Source organism: Sapajus apella, unplaced genomic scaffold, assembly GCF_009761245.1.
Source record: "Sapajus apella isolate SASKATOON/1434 unplaced genomic scaffold, GSC_monkey_1.0 scaffold155, whole genome shotgun sequence".
NCBI lineage: Eukaryota > Metazoa > Chordata > Mammalia > Primates > Cebidae > Sapajus > Sapajus apella.
The window spans coordinates 132,852-151,329 of NW_022437095.1; the positions used below are offsets into that span (position 1 = coordinate 132,852).

Here is an 18,478-nt window from a genome sequence, read left to right on the forward strand (position 1 = left end):
TTGGCTTCGCTAGTAAGTTTTTAAAAAGCAAATTTAGACATGATATGATTTTTGTGCTTTTGGTTTTGGCCAAGATTAAAACAAGATCAAAAATCTAAAAATTAACTAATAGCCATAATATTTATAATTGGAAAAACTCATGCCTTTATTCAGAGGGGAACTTCCACCCTCTTTTACCATAACCAAAGAGGTCCTCTTTGGGAGACTGGCTGTCATCATGGCGGTGTATTGACATTTTGGTGTACAGCAGACTTAAAACAGTTATAAACGGACAAGGGAATCCTTTGAGAAACCTACATACAGTTACTGGCCGTTGACTGGCAAACATTTAGGGAGGAGCTAGAGAACGACAAATTTCAAGCACATGAGTACAAAAGCATGACCATTTAATTTATAGCAGGGATTTTTCAAGTCTCATGGGCTTTGCCCTGCAGGGGCTATTTGGCTTTGTCTGGAGACAATTTTGATTGTCATACCTTGGAGGATACTGTAGGTATCAAGTAGGTAGTGGCCAGGGATGCTACCGAACATCTGATGATGCACAGTATGGCCCCACAGCCAAGAACCATTGGCCTCAAATAGCTTCAGGGTTGAGAGAACCTGCTGTAGAGAAAAGCAGCCCTTGTGCAGCTGAGTTGATTTTTTTTGTATTGTTGCATATGATGACCCTGGGGATTTAGAAACTTGTTTATATTCTGTTTAAGCAGATCTGGGCATTTCAAATACATGTTACAGTTGCAATCACATCTTAAGAAATTTTTAATGCTTAGAGAAATCACATTTAGTTGGAAAATTTATGGAATGTATTTTTAAATTAGGATAAATCAAACCTTAACTGCGCATTCGTGTTTTACTTACACAAAGCACATAACTAAAACTTATGGATGGTAGATCCTTTTTCCTCTGTTCATGTGATTAACTTCTTAGAATAAATATGCTGCATGCTTATTATATACTTTAGCTTAAAGGCCCTTATTAAGTAAAAACAAAATAACTAGGTCTCCAACCTTCAGATAATGTGAGAACCATAAATTTGGATTCATGTTAAGTAAGTTTTTATGTACTTACTGGCCATTTGTGTATCTTTTTTGGACAAATATCTGTCCAAATCCTTTGTCCATGTTTTAACTGGGTTATTTGTATTTTTATTGTTGGAAGAATTTTTATATATTCTGAATAGAACTTCTTTATCAGATATATGTTTTGCAGATTTACAGAGGTTTTTTTTACATTCTGTGGTTGACTTTTCACTTTCTTGGTGGTGATCTTTGAAACAAAAAAGTTTTTAATGTTGATGAAGTCCACTTTTTTCTTTGGTTGCATTTTAACATGATCCCTCTATTTTTTTTTTTTTCCCTTAATAGCTGATTGTACGTCACTATATGGATGCCCCATACTGTATTCAACCAGTTCCTTATTGATTTACTATTACAGATAGGGCTATGATAAATGACTTTATGTATACCTCATTTTGTGATTTTTGCCAATGAGATTGGTGGGTCAAAGAGTAAATGTATATGTAATTTTGGTGATTATTGCCATATTTCCCTCTATAAAGATTGTGAAATTTTATGTTCCCACCAGTAGTGTATGAGAATGCCTATTTCCCTGCAGTCTATACAGCAGAGTACACTGCCAGGCTTTTAGAGTTTTGCTAGTCTAATATGTAGAAATGATATATTAAATGTAATCTAAAAATTACTTTAATAATAAGATAAATTAAGCATCTTTCCATAAATTTATAGGCCTTTGTATTCCTTTCTGTGTTTTCTGCTTGTCTACATATTTTGCCCATTTTTTTTTTCTATTCGATTTTGGGGCTTATTCTGAAATTTTAGAGGTTCTTTATGTGTAAGGGATATTAGCTCTGAATTTATAAGTTGCAAATATTTCTTACACTTTAACCTATTCCATTTGTCATTTATATTTTTACTTTGTTTATGATATATTTGAGATGTGCAAAGGGTTTAATTTTGCTTTTTAGGTTTTACGTTTACCTGTTTGTTTCTACTCTGGTTTTAAAGGAATTTACTCATATTTTCATCTAATACTTGATTTTGATTTTCTGACTTGATTGTATTCTTCATTCTTTTGAGTTTTCTGTATATATAGTCGTATCATCGGTGCCATATGCGAATAGAAGTTTTACCTCATTTTTTTTTCCAGTTTTGATTCCTCTGATTGCCTTCTTATGTAATTGCATTGGTAAATACCCCCAATGCAGTATTACATAAGAATGGATACAGTGAGGATCCTTAACTGTTTGCTTATTTTAGCACAGAATCTTCTAATATTTCCCCATTAAGTAAGATGATAGCTTTGAAGCTAATAGGTATACAGGCATACCTTGACTATATTGTGGGTTTGGTTCCAGACCACCACAACAAAGTGAGTCATACAAATTTTTTGGCTTCTCAATGTAGATAAAACTTATGTTTACACTATACTATAGTCTGTTCAGTGTGCAACAACACTCTATCTAACAAGACAGTGTGCAGACCTTGATTAAAAAATACTTTATTGCTAAAAAGGCCAACAATCATCTGAGCCTTCAGTGAAGGGTCTTGCCTTGATGTTGATGGCTGCCGACTGATTAGGGTGGTGGCTGCTGGAGGTTGGGATGTCTGTGGCAGTTCCTTAAAATAAGGACAGCAATGAAGTTTGCCACATCTATTGGTTCTTCTTTTCATGAAAGAGTTCTCTGTCGTTTGTAATGCTGTTTGATACCATTTTACCCACAGTGGAACTATTTTCAAAATTTGAGTCAGTCCTCTCCAACTCTGCTACTGCTTTATCAACTAAGTTTATGGAGTTCTGAAACCTTTGTTGTCATTTCGGCAGTGTTCACAACATCTTCATCAGGATTAGGTTCCATCTCAAGAAACTACTTGCTTATTCATAAGAAGCAACTCCTCATTCATTAAAGTTTTATCATGAAATTATAGCAATTCAGTTATATCTTCAGGCTCAACTTCTAATTCTAGGTCTCTTACCGTTTCTACCACATCTGGAGTTAATTTGGTCCGTCAGAGGAATCACTATATCAGCTTTAGACTTACGAAATGGATTCTTAAATCAGGCTTGAAAGTTGAAATTACTTTCCTTTTTTTTTTTTTTTTTTTTTTTTTTGAGACAGGGTCATTCTCTGTCACCTAGGCTGGAGTGCAGTGGCACAAACAGGGCTTACTGCAGCCTTGGACTCCTTGGCTGAAGTGATCCTCCTGCCTTGGCCTCCCAGAGTGCTGGGATTACAGGTGTGAGCCACTGTACCCAGCTGAAATTACTTCTTGATCAATGGGCAGCAGAATGGATGTTGTGTTAGCCACATGAAAATAACACTAATCTCCCTGTAAATCTCCATCAGAGCTCTTGGGTAACCAGGTGCATTGCCAATGAGCAATAATATTTTGAAAGGAATCTATTTTTCTGAGCAGTAAGACTCAACAGTGGGATTAAAATATTCTGTAAACCATGAGGTAAACAGATGTGCGGTCATCTAGGCTTTGTTGTTCCAGCTACACAACACAGGCAGAGTAGATTTGGCATAATTCTTATAGGCCCTAGGATTTTCAGAATGGTAAATGAGCATTGGCTTCAAGTTAAGGTCACCAGCTGCATCAAGAGGTAGCCTATCCTTTGATGGTTTGAACCCAGGCATCACCTCTCTAGCTATGAGTGTCCTAGATGGCATTTCTGCCAATATGAGACTATTTTGTCTACAGTGAAAATCTGTTGTTTAGTGTAGCCACCTTAATTAGTTATCTTAGCTAGATCTTCTGGGTAACTTGCTGTTTCGTCTTGTAGTTTTATGGAGACAGCTTCTTTCCTCATGAATAACCTCATGAATCAACCTCTGCTAGCCTCAAACCTCTGCAACTTGCTCACCCCTCTCTTTGCCTTCATAGAACTGAAGAGAGTTAGGTTCTTGCTCTGGATTAGGTTTTGGCTTAAATGAATATTGTGGCTGGTCTGGTGTTCTGTTTAGACCACTAAAATATTTTCCAAAGCAGCAATAAGACTGTTTTGCCTTCTTATCAGTCGTATGTTCACTGAAAGAGCACTTTTAATTTCCTTCAAGAACTTTTCCTTTATATTTGCAGCTGGGATAGCTGTTTGGCTCAAGAGGCCCAGCTTTCAAAGCCTGTCTTGGCTTAAAACATGCCTCCCTCACTAAGCTTAATCATTTTTCTTTTTTGACTTAAGTGAGAGAGATGTGACTCTTTGCTCACTTGAACACTTTGAGGCAATTGTAGGGCTATTAATGGGCGTGATTTCATTATTGTTGTGTCTCATGGAGGCCAGAGCAGAGGGAGAAAGATGGGAGAATGAGCAGTTAGTGGGGCAGTCAGAACACACACAACATTTATTAAGTCCATTATTTTACAAAGGTGTGGTTTGTGGTACCCCAAAATAATTAGTAACCGCAGAGATCGCAGCTCACCATAGCACATACAATAACAATAATGAAAAAGCCTGAAATACTATGAGACTCAACCAAATGTTATCCATAGACACGAACTGGGCACACGCTGTTGGTAAAAGGACACCAGTTGAATTGCTTGACTCAGGCCACATTAGATTTTCTTTTTTTTAAAGCAATACCTGTGGAGCACAATAAAGTAACTTGTTAAACAGTGAGGGATGCCTGTATAGTAAAGCAGTATATCCCTCAATTCTTAGTTATTGAGGGTTTTTTATATGAATGAATTTTGAAGTTTGTCAAGTGCTTTTTCAGCATCTCTAGAAGTGATCGCATTCTTCTTAGTTCTTCTAATATCATTTGTTATATTAATGTATTTCCTAATATTGAACCATCATTGCATTCCTAGAATGATACATTAAAAAATATGCTATTTTGATTCCATTGGCCAAAATTTATTTAAGATTTTTGCATGGATATTAATTTGTAGCATAAATTTATATGTTTATTGATATACATATGTCTTGAGTGCAATGCAGTTGCTCAGTTTCGTTTTTGTTCCCTGGAACTCCTTTCCTAAGCCTGTCCTGTATTTGCTCTAACAGTGACTGGACTTTTTTTTTTTTTTTTTTTTTTTTAAACAGATCTGCTATAAAGCTCTTGGTTTGGGAATTCCCATTGCCTCCCTCCTTCCTGTGTTGAGTCCTGTTTCCTGGACAAGGCAAGATTGCAGGTTTTTCTTTCTCCTGATTTATTTATTCATATCAGTAGCTTCCTGAGAAAAGATACATAGAATGTAAATTCTTTGAATATCTATATGACTGAAATGTCTTCAGACTTCACTAGTTGATCATTTTGAGGAATTAGACATTTAGGTGAAACTAATTTTTCTAAAGAATTTAGAGGGCATTCATCTTATCATTTTCTAGCTTCCATGTTGACATTAAGAAATCTGACGCCATTTTGTTTTATGACCTCTCCCCATCACCCACCACTACCTGGGAAGCACCTCTCAGTGTTTTGATATTCTAAGCTGATGTGCTTTGGCCTCCCTTCCGTTCACATGTTAGACAGTTGATGGGTCTTTTCCATTTGCAGATGCCTGTGTTTCAGTGCTAGGTACTTTACTTGAACAACTTTGTCCTTCCATTTCATTGTTCAGATATAATGTCTTTTTCTCATCTCCTATTATGCATTTCTTATCTTTTTGTTCTACTTTTTGGAAGATTGCCTCAGCTTTATTTTCTGACCCATTAACTGAATTTGTTATTCCTCATATTTTATATTTTCCTGAATATTCCTATTTATGGTTTACAAATAAAATGTTATTTCTAACTCATTATATTACATATATTTTAAAAATATTTACTGTTTCTGCATTTTTTTTTTAATTTCTTCTTCTCCCCCAACCCTTACTCTCTTCTGTTTGCTTGATGTGGTCTCCTTCTTTATTAAGAAGCTGGTATCAAATATCTGGTTATCTTTGGCTGTCTGTTCACATTTAAGTGTGAGTCACAAGAAAGCTAGCATCTGAACAGTTGTCTTGGACTCGGCACATACCTATACCTATTCTGTGTGAGTTGGCTTTACTGTTGGGATGTCAGGTAGCCAGATGACTTTTTCTTTAGATACCTTCAGATGTCAGTGTCTAAAGATTCTTTCCCTGGGAATATTTGATTTCTCCAGAAAGGTATTGTTTGGTTTTTTACCTGAGCCTGAGATCTGGAATTTGGCAGTAGAAAGGGGAATGCCAATTATTTTTGATTCATTATGTAGCTTTTTGCTTAACCCCATGTTCCCCTCACACCCCACTACAACTTAATCCCTCTAATTGCTGTGTTTTGCTATCATTGCAATCCAAGCTACTTATTGTCAGCTTTAGATTCTGCATGATTTGATCTTAGTATAGCTCTCTTCTGCTTTTCATAGTTCTGTCAATTCACCACATTCCAGTCACTGTCCTTTCTGCTTCAAAAAGACTGAGTTCTTTCTCACTTATGGCTTTTGCGTATGCCTTCCCCTTTACATGGCTAGCTTGCTTTCGCTATTTAAGTCTTTCCTCATGTATAATCTCCTTGACCTAGGATAGGCAGGATTGGTTAGGTTGTGCTGTGATACCAAAAAACCTCAGTGGTTTAAAACAGTGATTGTTGCTCATAATCCATGTTCATCACAGATGAGCTGGGAGCTCTGCTGTCATTTGTCCTTATTCTAGTATGTAGGCTGGCAGAGCAGCCACCATCTGGGGATTGCCATTACCCGTGGTATAAAGAAAAGGAAAGCATAGCAAATCATACTGAGCTTTCTTAAATCATCCAATGTGCAAGTGGCATAAATACCTTTTACTCAGATTCCACCTGTCACATCCATACCTGGCCTCGCCTAATTTCCGTTTGGTGGGGAAGTGCATTGTCCTAATAAACAGTGCATTTTGATATAACTAGAAATTGGAGTATGACTTTCTTGAGAAGAAAAAAGGAAGGATAATGTGTATGTGTTGGGGAGGTATATGTGAAAGAGATTGACTTAAGATAGGAAGATAATTACATAAGGGTAGGGTTTTTAAATTCAGAGGTAAAACCTAAAAAAGAAAACTAAAATAGTTGACAGTGATTGTCTTAGGGTGGCAGGAAGAGAGGAGTTAGGGAGTTTGGGACTATTTGATTTTTGAAAAATCATGTGTATGTAGTATTCTAATTAAAATGAGAATAAAATTTAAATAATCATAGACCTTCATGTGACCTCTCATCTGTCTCTTTCCAGCTACCTTCCATTTATCTCATTTCCCTTTTTCAATCATTCTTCTGGAAAGCATTCTCTATTTCAGTTTCTCCACCTGCCACTTACTTCTTAACCCACTCCAATCTGGTTGGGGTGCTATTATTTCACTAATACAACTCTTGCTGAAGTTACCAGTGACCAATGTATTGCTAAATCTAGTGGACATTTTCAACTCTTTGTACTGTTTGACATCTTAGCAATATTCTCCACTTTCTGAAACCCTGCCTTCACTCGACTTCTATAACCCAACTCTCCCATATTTGCTCCTAGTTCTTGGGGGCCTACATCTCTTTCTACCATATTCTCTCCTGGGGCAGTCTAATCTACATTTATGGTTTCAGTTACCCTGCTGAGGTGCCTGACAAATCTTCAGCATATATTCTCAGCTCACTAGCTCTATGTCCACATACCTACTTGTATACCTACATTTCCCTTAGATATTTAAAAGACACCTGAATTTAGTCTGCCTAAAACTCAGCACACACATGCACATACCACTGCGTTCTGCAAACTTTGTCTTCATCTCAAATTTCTTACCTCAATTGAAAACACCCAATATCATATCCTGTGTAAACCGGAAATCTAAGCATTATCCTTGACACTCACCTCTCCCTTCTTCCCAGTCCAAAATTAAGTTATGGTGATATTTTTTCCTCATTCTGTACCCTGTAGCTGGGGGTAACTTAAGAAACCCATTATTTTCCAAAGCTCCCATTGATCTTGCATTTTTGCTGCTTTTCCTCAATTACTGCTCTCTTCTTCCTCATTTCAAAACTTACTCAAGAGCTACAGTAATCAAAACAATGTGATATTGGAATAATACAGATATATAATCTAGTAACAATACAGGTATATGGTCTAGTGCAACAGAATTTAGAGTTCAGAAATAAACCCATACATCTATGCTGATTTTTGACAAGGATGCTCAGTCCACTCAATTGGGAAAGAATATTCTCATCAACAGATGGTGCCAAGATAACTTGATTTCCACATGTAAAAAATAAAATTAGACCCTCTACCTCACATTGCATATAAAAATTAACTCCAGATGGGCCTGTAACCTAAATATAAAACCTGCAACCCTAAAAATTTTCGAAGAAAACAGTTTAATCTTCATGACCTTCAGTTTTGCAATGGATTCTTGGATAAGACACCAAAAAGCATGAGCAACAAAAGAAAAAATAGATAAGTTATATTTCATCAAAATTTGAAAGTTTTATGCATTAAAGGCCCTAATCAAGAAAGTGTAAAAATAAGCTACAGAATGGGAGAATGCTTGCAAAGCTTATGTCTGATACCAGATTGATATCTAGAATATATAAAGAACACCTACAACTCAATAGCAACAAAAAGACAACCTGATTAAAAATGGGCAAAGGATTGGAATAGACATTTCTCCGAACATATATACATATCCAATAAATACATGAAGAGGTATTTAGCATAATTAGAGAAAAATTTAGGTAAAAACCACAATGAGGTAATTGTATCTACTTAGATGGCTATACTTTTTTTTTAAAGTAAAAAATGGGAAATAATACTTGTTGGTAATAATGTGGGGAAATTGGAACATTTGTACATTGCTGTTGGGATTGTAAAATGATGCAGCTGCTTGTGGAAAAGGGTTTACTAATTCCTTAAAAGTTTAAATATAGAATTTATTACATGATCTAGCAATTCCACTTCTGGGCATATAGCCCAAGGAATTGAAGGCAGGCCCAAGCAGATACTTATATGCCAGTGTTCACTGTTGTCTCATTCATAGCATCCAGAAGGTGGAAACCACTCAAGTGTCCATAAACAGATGAATGGATAAACAAATTGTGATTTATCCATGCAATGGAATATTTTTCAGCCATAAGAAATAGGGTACTGACATGTGCTACAAAATGGATGAAACTTAAAAATGTACTAATTGAAATAAGACAGATACAAAAGGGTAAATACTGTATGATTCCAGTCGTGAAATATCTAGAATAGGCATATTGATAGAGACAGAAAGTGCATTTGAACATGCTAGGGACTTGGAAGAGGGAAGAATGGGGAATTATTTAATGGTCTATAGTTTCTGTTGTGATAAAGTTTTAGGAATAGGTAATAGTGATGGTTGCAGTGCTGCTAGATTGTGTACTCAAAAATGGGTGTGATGACACATTTTATATTAATATATATTTTATTACAGTTTAAAAAATTAATAATGTAATGTTCCAAGAACCATTGAATTGTACACTTGAAATGGGTACATTTTATGGTATGTGAACTATACCTCAATAAAGCTTTTTGAAAAATAAAAAGGTAACAATTTTCTCACCCACCATTTTGTTTTATAAGCTGTTTTGTCAAATTGAAAAGTCCTGAAATACCCTTTTGCTTTATTAGTATAACTAAAAAAGTAATTAAAACATTTTTTAAAAGGTGATTAAAGGGTTCATAATGTTGTGTTTTTCTATCAGGAACCTTGATCAATGTGTTAGATAAGATGATTTCCTGTTCTTAATCTAACGTACTTTGATCCAAACAAACAAAAACCTACCAGGAGATCCACTGTAAGTGCTCTGTATTGCCAGTTATCCATGTTCTATGCCTGCCACATATGGAAAGCGTGCATCCGATTGATTGTCTTGGGGGGCTCCTGGAGCTGTATTATTGATCTTTACTCTTCCTAAGACCTGGTAGTCAACCATTTATTGTTATTATAGACTAGATTTATTTCTCCTCCTATTTTTAAAGTTTTTTTTTTTAATGTGGCAAAATACACAACATAAAATTTATTATCTTTATCATTTGTAGGAGTACAGTTTAGTGTATTTAAATGTATTTATGATGTTGTACACGCCTTACCATCATCCATCTCTGTGATTCTTTTTATTTTGTAAAACTTAAACTCTATACCCATTAGACAATAACTCTTAATGCCCCCTGCCAACGAACAACTAATTTTTTAATATCTCAGGATTGGTTTGGGGAGAGTATTAAATCAATAAGTATTTATTTAGCATCTATTTTATGGTAAAAGTTATTAGGGACATGAAGAAGGTTAAAATATGGCATGCTGTAAAAAACTGATGATACTGCTGGATAGATAATACTACATATGCAACAATTATATAGGAATCAAGGATAACATGGCATTTATCATAATACCTTGTGTGTGTGTGTGTGTGTGTGTGTGTGTGTGTGTATATATGTATATATATATAGCTTATATATGCAAGTTATAATGAAAATTGTGGGGCACTAGTAAAAGACCAAACACATCGAAAAAACTAATGCTAGTATTGATAAGACCTTAATATATAATGCCAGACATGTGTACCTGCGGTCCCTCAGGAGGCTGAGGTAGGAGGATTACTTGAGCTCAGGAGATGGAGTCCAGCCTGGGCAACATAAAACCTGTTTCTTAAAAGAAAATTTGACATATGATTAGGAATGTATCACATTTTGTTGGAGAAGAGAAAAATCCTTCAGTGAATCCATACTAGTTCAGTGGTTGCCTCTTTAAGGAAACATTCTATATTTTCATTTTATGCTATATTCAAAAAGTAATTCCATGGCTTCCAGCCTAGCAGGTAAGGAGCTCATAAGTAACCACACTGTCCTAACAACAAGTAAAAAGCTGAACAAGCAAAAATAATAATAAAACAACTCTTTTAGATCTGTCTGGAAAGTGAAGCCATGGGGCAGATTGTTGAACCAAAAATTGGAGAGACAGACAGGTGGATATAAAGAATCACAACTTCACCAGAGCAGAAACCCACAAGCAGAAACCTCTGCAGGAACCAGTGCTGGAGTAGGAAAGGCTGAACTGTAATTGATGAATGGCTAGATGCTCAGTATGGACAACTCTGAGAGTTAGAAACTTCAGAGGGACCCAGTCATGGGGGACGGCTGCCACATTTTTTGTGTTTTTACCTCCAGTAGCTTGACCAGGACCTCACAGTGAATATTGGAGAAAAATCTCCTTGTGCTTCTTGCAGTGGGAGGGGGAAAGGGATCAATTTGAAATATGCAAAAGCTTTCTGTTCTTAACAAAGCCTACCCTCAGGAGACATGATTTTACCAGTGTTGCTTACCTTGGGGAAGGGAAATACCTAACCAGCCTCCTCTAGCCTTCTGCATGGGGAAAGGGAAATATACAACTTCAGCCCCCTCTAGTCATCCCGTCCCATCTAAGGGAGAAAGCTGTGAAGCCCTGGTGAAGTTCACAGTCCAGTGGCACAGGCTGTCTAAAGATTGAATCTCATCATAGGGCTAAGAATGCTTCTTCTCCCCACACCTTACATTACGTTATTAAAGGCCTATTCAGCAAGATTTACTCAGTTAATCATGTTCATCTTTCAGCAAAAAATTACAAGGCCTACTAAAAGGCAAAACCCAACATTGTAAAGAAACTGAACAAGCATCAGAACTAGAGTTACATATAGCAGAATTGTTGGAATAATCAGACCAGGGATTATTAAAAACTGTGATTAAAGTGCCAAGAGTTTTAATACCAAAACATAGGCAACAAGACTAGATGGATGATAGCACAGATAGATGGAAATTCTAAGAAGGAACCAAAAAGAAGTGATAGAGATCAAAAACATTGTAGCAAAATGGAAAATGCCTTTGGTGGGGTCATGAGTAGACTGGACGTTACCGGGAACAGAATCTCTGAGGTGTTAGAGATCAAAACCACTGTAACAAAATATAAAATGCCTTTGGTGGGGTCATCAGTAGACTGGACGTGACCAAGGAGAGAATCTCTGAGTGGGAGGATATGACAACTAGAAATTTTTAAAACTAAAAAGCAGAGAGAAAATCTGGGAAAAAAGGAATCAATCGAGAACAGAATATTCAAGAACTATGGGAAGGCTACAGAAGAAGTAACATATGTATAATGGGAATACCAGAAGGGAAGAAGGAGAAAAAGGGACAGAAGTAATATTCGAGTCAAATATGTCTGAAAGTTTCACCAATATCAGACACCAACCTAAAGATGCAGGAAGTTCAGAAAACATGAAGCAGGCTAAATGCCAAAAATAGTATACCTAAGCATACCATACTCAAATGTGAGAAAATTAAACTTGAAAGAAGACAGGAATAAACACCTTACCTATAGAGGAGCACAGTTAAGAATTACTTCTGAGTTTTCTTCAGAAACCATGCAAGCAAGAGTTGGAATGAAATATTTAAAGTGTTGAAAGAAAAAAACCCGCCAACTTAGGATTCTGTATCCAGCAAAACTGTGTCTTTCATAAAAAGTAAAAATACAGATTTTCTCAGAAAAAATTAAGGGAATTTGTTGCCTGTATACCTGCCTTGTAATAAATGTTAAAAGAAGTTCTTCAGAAAGAAGGAAAATTGTGGTTAGAAACCAGGATCTATGCAAAGAAAGGGAGACCATTCAAGAAGGAATAAAGAAAGGTAAAATAAAAACGTTTTTCTAGCTGGTAATAATTGCTCAAAACAATAGTAGTAACCATGTATTTGATTATGTATATGTCTATGTGTGTTTATATGTAAGTAAAATGAATAACAGTTTCTGTGTAAGTGAAATGGTTCAAGGGACTGGAGGGAATAATTTAGAATATTTTGTTATAAGGCAATTCCACTGTCCAGGAAGCAGTGTGTTATTTGAAAGTATACTTGGGTTAATTGTAATGTATGTTGCAAACTCTGGGAAAACCACTACAAATAGTAAAGAAGTATAATTGATGTGATAAGAAAGGAGAGAAAATTGAATTGCATAAAATGCTCAACTAAAAACTACAAATGGTAGAAAAAATGTGAAAGACAGAAATAGGAACAAATAAGAAAGCCAACCAACAGAACATAGTGACAAACATGGTGGATATTAATGTAACTATGTTAATGATCACCTGAAATATGGCTAAATACAGCAATTAAATGACATGGGAGTGGATCAAAAAATTTGACTCAACAGTATCTTGACTGCAAGAAACCCACTTTAAATATATAGATTAAAGAGATACAGCATGGTAACACTAATGAAAAAATCAGAATAGTTATATCAATTTCAGACAGAGGAATTCAACAGTAGGGAAGTTATCAGGGTTAAAGGTGGGGATTACATAATGATAAAGGAGTCAATATTCTAAGAAGGCATAATAGTGCTTAATATGTATGTACCTAACAGAGCGTCAGAATATATGAGGCAAAAACTGATAGAACTGCAAGGAGAAATAAATGAATCCTCTAGTTGGAGATGACAATACCCCTCTAGCACCAATAGACTGATACAGCAGGCAGAAAGTTCGTAAGGACATAGTTGAACTCAGAAACATCAACTGGATATAATATCTATAGATTACATTATTCAATAACAGCATATCGCACATTCTTCTGAAGGTCACACAGAACATTCACAAACAGACCACATTCGATGCCATAAAACAGACCTAAATAAACTTAAAAGAATAGAAGTAATATATCTGCTGTCAGACCACAGTGGAATGAAGATTGAAATTAATTACAGAAAGATAGCTGGAAAATCCCCAGATACATTGAGATTAAACTTCTGAATAACAGGGCTCAAATAAGACATCTTGAGAAACTTTTAAATATTTGGAGGTAAATGAGAATAAAAATAGAGTTTATCAAAATCACATGATCTTACCAATAGATACAGAAAGAGAATTTGATAAAACCCAATATTCTTTCATAAAAACTTTCAAGAAACTTGGAATAAAAGGGAGCTTCCTTGGTTATAGAATATCTATACAAGTCCCACAGCTAACATACTTAATGGTAAGGAACTTGAAGCTTTTCCATTAAGATTAGGAACAAGGCAAGAATGTACACCCCTCAGCACTGCATTTCATCATCACATGGGAAGTCCCAGCTGTCTTACTCTATTCCTGCTGTTATAACAAAATACCACTGGGTAATTTATAAATAACAAGTTTATTTCACTCAGTTCTGGATGCTGGGAAGCCCAAGATCAAAGCACCAGCAGATTCAGAGTCTCGTAAGGGTTGCTCTGCTTCCAAGGTGGTACTTTATTTCTGTGTCTTCACATGGCAGAAGAGATGGAATGGTCAGGCAGCTCTCTGAAGCCTCTTTTATAAGGGCATTAATCCCATTCCTGAGGACAGAGCCCTCAGGGCCCAATAACGTCTCAAAGTCTCCACCTCTTAATGCCATCACCTTGGGGTTTAATTTCCCACATGAATTTTGGAGAGACACAATACATTCAAACTGCAGTACTAGCTGATGCAATAAGATAGGAAAAGGAAATAAGCAAATAGGTTGGGAAGGAAGAAATAAAATTTTGTTGGCAGATGAAATTATCATTTATATAGCAAATCCAAAAGAATGAACAAAAAAACCTCCTGGAGCTAGTAAGTGATTATAGCCAGGTTGTAGGATATAAAAGTAATATAGAAAAATCCATCACTTTCCTATTAATCAGTAATGAACAAGTGTACTGTGAAATTGAAAGCATATTACCATTTACATTACTACCCACAAAATGAAATGCTTAGATAGAAATCTAATAAATTGTGGATAAGATGTATATGAGGAAGACCTCAGAGCTCTGATGATCGATATAAAAGATGAGATATTCCATGTTTGTGGATAGGAAAACAATATTGTCAAGATGTCTGTTCTTCCCACTTTTATGTATAGATTCATGTAGACTCAATCAAAATCCCAGCAATTTATTTCATGGATATCAACAAACTGATTCTAAAGTTTATATGCACAGACAAAATGCCCAGTGTGATCAACATAATAAAGGACAGTCTGAGGACCGATACTACCTGACTTCAAGACTTACCGTAAACTTGAGTGGCCAAGAGAATGTGGCATTTGTGATAGGATAGACAAATGGATGGAACAGAATAGAGAACCCAGAAATACTCACATAAATATAGTCAGTTCAGCTTTTACCAAGGAGCAGGAGCAATACATTGGATCAAAAAAGTAGCCCTTTGAAGAAATGATGCTGGAACAAATGGATATCCGCTTTCAAAAAAAAAAGAATCATCTAGTTACAGACCTTACACTCTTCGCAATAATGAACAACCTGGATCAGAGACCTAAATGTAAAATACGAAACCGTAAAACTCTTCGACAATAGCACAGGAGGAAACCTGGATTACCGTTAGTATGGTGATACTGTTTCAGTTACAACACCAAAGGCATCCGTGAAGGAAGAGAATTGATAAACTGGACTTTATTAAAATTTAATACTTTCGTTCTGTGAAAGATAATGCCAGGAAAACGAGATGACAGGCCACAGACTGGGGAAAAAAAAAACACTTGCAAAAGACACAACTGATGAAGGACCATCAACCAAAACTTGAAAAGAATGTCTAATGTTAATAAGAAAATGAAGAATATGTTCTAAAAATGGGCAAAAGGGCCAAGGTGGGCGGATCACTTGAGGCCCAGAGTTGGAGACCAACCTGGGCAACATAGCATAATCCTGCCTCTATGAAACATTAAAAAACTAACTGGGCATAGTGGTGCATGCCTGTAGTCCTAGCTACTCTGGAGCCTTAGGGTAGATCTCTTGAGCCCAGGAATTTGAGGTGATAGTGAGCCATGACTGCACTTCAGACTAGGGGACAGAGTGAGAGATCCTGTTTACAAAAGAAAAAAATTTTTCAGGGGCAAAAGACCTGGCTGAACACCCCACCAAAGAAATGCAGATGGCAAATAAACATACGGGAATATATCCAAGATTATATATCACTAGGGAATTAAAAATTAGAACATCAGTGAGATACTCCCACATACTTGGCCCAGATCCAAAACAATACTAAACGTTGATGAGGATGTGGAACAACAGAAGTGCTCAGACATTGCTGGTGGGAGTACAAAATGGTCTGGTCACTTTGGAAGACAGTTTGGTAGTTTCTTATAAAACTAAACATTTTCCAACCACATGAACCAGCAATTGGCATTTACCCAAGTGAAATGAAAAGTTATGTGCACATGAAAACAGGCACATGGTTGTTTATAGCAGCTTTGTTGTGATTGCCAAAACTTAGAAGCAGCCTGTCCTTGAGTAGGTGAGTGGATAAATTGTTATATCCAGCCGGTGGAATACTATTCAGTACTAAAAAGTAGCAGTCTATCAAACCATGAAAAGATAACGGAGGAAACTTAATGCATGGTACTAAGTGAAGGAAGCCTATCTTAAAAAGGCCACATATTGTATGATTCCAACTCTGTGACATCCTGGAAAAGGCGAAACTATGGAGACAGTAGCAAAACGACCAGTGGTTGCCAAGTGTTAGGGAAAGGAAAGGATGGAGCACAGACAATATTTAGGTCAGTGGGACTATTCTGTATGGGCACTACAGTGGCATGCACTTGTTATTCATACATTCATCAAAACCCATGGAATGTACAACACCAAGACTGAACCCTAATGTATATACTATGGACTTTTGAGTCATAGTGATGTGTCAATGTGGGTTTGTTGATTTTTAACAAATGTATTGCTCTGGTGTAAAATGTTGATAATAGGGGAGGCTGTGCGTGTGTAGGGTCAGGGAGTATATGGGAACTCTGTATTTTCCACTCAATTTTGCTGTGAACTTAAAATAGCTCTAAAAATAAGTTTATTAATCATCATAATTTTAAAAATGTAATTCTCTCCAGCACTTTGGGAGGCTGAGGCAGATCACCTGAGGTCAGGAGTTCAACACCAGCCTGGCCAACATGGCGAAACCCCATCTCTACTGAAGATTCAAAAATTAGCCCGGTGTGGTGGCACGTACCTGTAATTCTAGCTGCTCGGAAGGCTGAGGCAGGAGAATTGCTTGAACCCAAGAGGCAGAGGTGGTAGCGAGCTGAGATCACACCATTGCACTCCAGCCTGGACAACAAGCCAAACTCCATCTCAAAAAAACAAAAACACCTAGGTTTCAGTGTAATTTAATTAATTTATTATTTGAGACAGACTCTCTGTCACCCAGGCTGGAGTGCAGTGGTACAATCTTGGCTCACTGCAGCCTCCGCCTTCTGGGTTCATGCAGTTCTCCTGCCTCAGCCTCCCTAGTAGCTGGGATTACAGGCACCTGCCACTGTGCCCAGCTAGTTTTTTGTATTTTTAGTAGAGATGGGGTTTCACCATCTTGGCCAGGCTTGTCTTGAATGTCTAACGTCATGATCCACCTGCCTCGGCCTTCCAAAATGCGTGGATTACAGGCATGAGCCACTATACCTTGTCCTATTTAATGTTTATTAAGGGGCAAAGACAAAAGTATGGATAAACCTAATATATAAAAATATATAAATGAGAAAATGGTATGAATAGACAAACATTAAAAGTGCTAATAGACTTTGGGGAAAAGTTCAGACTTGTCAAATGCATATTAAAACAATGGGATTAATTTAAAATTTTAAAGTAATATTTGATGCAAATATTTGAAAGCATATGCAATATACTGAAAAAAACCTGAGCCTACCACCAGAAGTAAAAATCATAACATTTTTGGTGCTTTGAATTCTTATACTGTGCTTTTCCATCTCTCTTCCCTGCCCCCTCAACTGTTCTTGTTACTATTGTGTTTATCATTTCCTTAAAGCAGTTTTCACAAGTATGTATGTATCACCAAGCAATGTCTTGTTTAATTTTGCTTAAGTTTTTTCTGACTTGTTTCCTCCTTTATTCTCTCTTTTGCCCTCACCCCAGTTTGTGTAGAAGTAGTATGGATGTAAAATGACGTTTCTGTAGACTTAGGAGATTGTAGTACATCTGAATTTGTTGGGGTAGAGAATATCAGTATCACCTGGGAGCTTATTAAAGTTACTCAAGTTTTTGCTATTTCTAATTTTTTCAACTACAAGCTTCTTGAGAATCATGGGCTACGTTTACGAAAAGGAGCCTGTTATATCTCTCAGATATGTTGGAGCAGAACAAAGGTTGAGGACTGTATTAATGATCTCTACAAAGAGTCTTCTGATCTTTCTTTTTGATGTCTCGATCTTTGATATAAAGATTCGCTCTGGGCCCTTGCTATTTACATAACAGCTGAAAAAATTGAATTTAATAATTTTATATTGAAGGTTTAGTATGTTCAGAACTGTAGTAGACACTTTGAAAAACATTAGTTATAAAAATTATGACATATCTTAGTTTAATTAAGACAGTTCTTTTGAGAAATTGGTAAATATTTGTATGAGCAATACATTTGTAAGAGATGTATAAACAAATTGGTATTATAATATAAAAGACAATTGAGCTTTATCTTGTTTGATTCCAGGAGAAAAGGCTGGTCAGGGAAAATTGCATTAAAGTGGATCCTGGAAAGGACA

At 36.3% G+C, this 18,478-nt stretch overlaps 1 protein-coding gene across 24 annotated transcripts in view; it reads left to right on the forward strand.

Annotated features, from left to right (window-relative positions):
- Nucleotides 1-18,478, forward strand: part of ZMYND11 (zinc finger MYND-type containing 11) — a 123,901-nt gene that overhangs the window by 19,748 nt on the left and 85,675 nt on the right. The window contains exon 2 of one of the 24 annotated variants that reach the window (XM_032266119.1): nucleotides 5,065-5,141. The exons of the other annotated variants lie outside the window; for them this stretch is intronic. The gene's annotated coding sequence lies outside the window, so the exon portion shown is untranslated. The remainder of the gene's footprint in view (nucleotides 1-5,064; nucleotides 5,142-18,478) is intronic. 24 annotated transcript variants of the gene reach the window in all.